The 4,175-nt window shown below is 28.6% G+C and overlaps 1 non-coding gene across 1 annotated transcript; it reads left to right on the top strand.

The window, feature by feature from the left end:
- Window positions 1–1,787: 1,787 nt before the first annotated feature.
- On the top strand, window positions 1,788–1,860 carry TRNAR-CCU. Its single transcript has one exon. It is a non-coding gene; the product is annotated as a tRNA-Arg (tRNA).
- The last annotated feature ends 2,315 nt before the right edge of the window (window positions 1,861–4,175 follow it).

The raw sequence follows: 4,175 nt of genomic DNA, 5'->3' as shown, positions 1-4,175 counted from the left end.
AGAGCACCAAGTCCAATATATCATCCATTTTTGCCCCGTGGTCAAAAACACCCCAAGTCGAAATGTTATCCTTTCATCCATGCATTCATTCCTCAATGGTTGCCAACAACTATATATTTAAAACTTCCTCAAGATTTTTGAACCAATATCATGATTCACATTAAACCTTTCCTCTTTATATCAACTAGGATAATGTCCACCTTATTCTAGGTCATGTTGTGACCATGCAATGTTTATATTAACTCAAAATGGTGAACAATAGTGATTATCTTTCTTTGTAGTGGGAGGTCCAACCATTTGCTATTTCTCATAACCTTCTTCTTGAAATTTTGTATTTCTTTCTTTTTGACTTATCATCACATAAAGATTTGTCACTTGTTTTATTTCCTTAGACAACACTTTGAGACATTAAATGCCCTGATCATCCTTATTGTCAAACCACAATACATTGATTGAACTTTTAGCATTCATTGTAATGTTGATATACTTTTGTTTTAGATTTATTCTCAAATGGAGCTCAATATCTAGTGAATCTTTCATAAGTTATTTCTTATTTCATAATCAACATTTTCTATTTCTTACCAATGTAGCTTATCAAGTTGTCATTGACAAATATCCACCATCTTTGGTATCTAACCATAAATATTACTTTAGGCATTTTCAAGAGAAAAATTCCTGCAATGATTAAAATAAAATTGGTTAATATATTTGTAAGAGTACATGAACATGCAATGATAATATGACGAATATTAATGTAATATATTTTATGAAATTTCAACTATTAAAATATATTAAAAACACTTTTTGAAAATACAAAAACCCCATAATATCATAAAACTTTAAATCACCCCAAAGGTTTAAAAAATTTCACTTTAGCCCTTTAGGCATAACTACATTTACCTATAGATCACACCTACTCTATCCAGATTACTTCTACCCATAGTTTCTTCTAATTTTACACAAATTCTAACTCGAAATCACATCCATTGTTAGTACAAATGGAGAAATGAAGTAAACATATTGTTAATATCATACTTATTATTTAGATTCATTTTAAAAATGTAGAAGTGACAAAATAATGAGGTTGATATTGGACTTATAGACACTAGGATCAATTACTTCTACCTTATAAACAATAGATGCAATTACTTTTATAGAATATATATATATTTTTTCATATTTTGTGCGAATTTTAACTCAAATCGTATGCACAGGGTTAAAAATAAATAGTTGTTATTTATATATTTTCTTATAATGATAATAGACGTAATTGCTCTTACCCTCGCTTCTATTAGTAATTTCTTCAAAGTTTGAACAAATTCACATGAACTTTTAATAAACCAAACTTGATATTACATTTCTAATTCAAATTCACAATAATAATGAAGAATTGAAGAAAGAATGATAAATTATGCATAGTAAGAGCAAAAACTCATATCCCAGTAATTCTTCAAATTCTAGACTCAAATTCTCATAATTCTTGAAAAAAAATAATATAATCAAATGCTTGCTTACTTAAAGTTGGGTGAATTTATCATTAAATTTCGTAATTTTTAAGTGAATTTTGGTTGAAATTGCTCATGAAGATTAGAGTAAGAGGCTAAGATTATTATTTTGTTTTTTTTTCCTATATTGTATAATATCTAGTGTATCGATCAGTATCATATAGACCCCCTCTAGCTTAGTTAATTTAGTTAGTAACCCAAAAATCTAAACAAACAAAAACCTAAGGTAAAACTAAAAGATAATATAACTTGATATATTCAATTAGGTGAATCTCAACATGAGCGCCTGTAGCTCAGTGGATAGAGCATCTGTTTCCTAAGCAGAAGGTCATAGGTTCGACCCCTATCTGGCGCGTTTTTAACACCTTAATTATTATTATTTTCTCAAGAATATTGATTAATATTTGATTTTGTTTTTTAATTAGTAGTATTTACACAGATGCTGTTAATATATTTTTATTGATTTTTTTAATAAATAGTACTATAGGTATAAATAATATGCATAATTTTATACACAAATAATGACATGTTACTATATGATTGGGTAATTTTAAACTAGAAATAAAATTATATCCAATCACATAATAATATATTATTATATATGTATAAAATTATCTATATTATTTGTTCACCCAGTTTTATTATTTTTTAATATAATTTTTTTTCATTTGAATGGGCTGTTTGAACATTGGAGGGAATTGTTTTTGTAAAATCTTTTCATTTATTTTTAAGGTTTAATATTAAATAAAAACAGAAAGAGTACGACGCCAAAAGTTTTTTTTTCCTTTTTAATTAATCACCACCATACTTTCAAAATATTTTAAAGAATTGTTCTATTAATCTTTATTGTGAACTAAAAAATTATAAATTCCTTTAATTAAATTACTAAATTAATATATTTTTTCTTTTTTATAAACTTTTTTCACCCCGTTTATCTCTACTCAAGCCTTGATTATTTATATTAATATATAATTTTCACCCAAGATTTGAAGAAATTACCAGTTTCAATATCAGGAATTTTTAAACACCGATTTTGCACCTAAACCTTAGCTTCATTAATGGAAAAAGATATGTTATAATGTCAAACAGGTAAATAACCTAATTACCCTTAATTATTTAACTTAATTAGAATTATTATATTACTCCGGACTATGTTCGTTTACAATTTGGTAGGATTAAATGATAGAAATCACATTAAAAAAGTGTAACTTAGTCGAACATATCGACCAAAGTATGTTCTTGGCATTTATAGTCAACTAAATAGCACTAGGAAAAAGGCCAAACCCACTCTTGTAATCATTGTCAAGGTATAATCTTGTGACAAGAAATATGTTTGTCTAGTGTGATTCCTACTAGAGCAAACCTTTTTGGTGTGCTATGATGATTTATCTATTTATGCCCATCTTGAGTTATTTTTTCATTAACAAAATTGGGTTTTGGGTGGTATTCATAGTGTAGAATTTCAATGAATGGGAACTTGTGTGTGTGTTTTTTTTTAAATAACTGGAGTCTTCATCTGTATTTATTGGATGGATAAACTCAAAACACACTGATCGAATTCACAATCGTTGTATTAGATAAGTCAAAGTTTTATAAACGTGATAAAAATTCGAACCCAAATTTTCATCTTTAAAGTTTTAATGTTCTACCAGTTTTGTTAACCCTTGTGGTCGAGAACTTGTGGTTTAGCTAAACTTTGCTCATTATTTTATTATTCAAACTCTATATCAATAGCTTTGAATGTTGTTTATGAAATTAGTGGGGCACCATAGGAATCAAAATTTCCTAAAGGATGAGGATACTATTGCTTTTTTTTTTTGGAAAAAAATGTTGACGTTAGTTCTGATCTTTAAGCTATTTGAATGATTCACATAGATTGTTATGCAGTATAAGTCAAGCAAAAGTCTCTTACTTCAAATTACCAAAAAATGGAAAGTCAAGTGTGTAAATAAGGGTGCTTTATGAGTACCACTATTTGTTCGTTGAGAATGCAACTGAAGCAGTGTGAGAATGAGAGCAGTTTTAAAAAAGCCTTGTACTTCACCCATGATGAAAATTTTTACAAGATTATGATAAGCTCAAGAGGGTTATCAAGCCAAATCCTGAGGGTAGGTGATCGCTCATAGCTTATCTTTGGCTTAGATATGGTTGTATAATTTATCTTTTACTAGGTGTTTAGTTGTGAGAGTAAATTGGACGAAATAGTCATCATCAACGGCGAAAACAGGTGGGTGTGATCCATTTACCTCCCTGCCTACACATGCGCGCACACAGCCGCCACCCGCATACACACACACACACACACACACACACGCATGCTGCCAACACTATTCACGATATTGTTATGCTGCTAATTACAACACTGTTCACATCACTTGAAGGGACCAACGCCGTTAAAATTGACAGGAATAATAACAACATTAACTATTTATAACAGCGGTTATTGTTTATTTACTGTTAACTTCGATGGAATTGTTAACGGAAGTACTATTTATGATACTCACAGAAATTTTTTAATGATCTCGAGTAATTTGGGTAGTTTTAGTTGTGTTTTAATTTATTTGAGTAAAAATATACAATTAAATGATTAATATGTTATATTTTCTTCTATATAGAGATACCCAATAAATCATCATATGGGTGAATTAAAGTTTAATGAGACACAATTTC

Source organism: Mangifera indica, chromosome 16 (assembly GCF_011075055.1).
Source record: "Mangifera indica cultivar Alphonso chromosome 16, CATAS_Mindica_2.1, whole genome shotgun sequence".
Taxonomy (NCBI): Eukaryota; Viridiplantae; Streptophyta; class Magnoliopsida; order Sapindales; family Anacardiaceae; genus Mangifera; species Mangifera indica.
The sequence above is the reverse complement of the archived record's forward strand: the minus strand, read 5'-3'. Positions and strand labels throughout refer to the sequence as shown.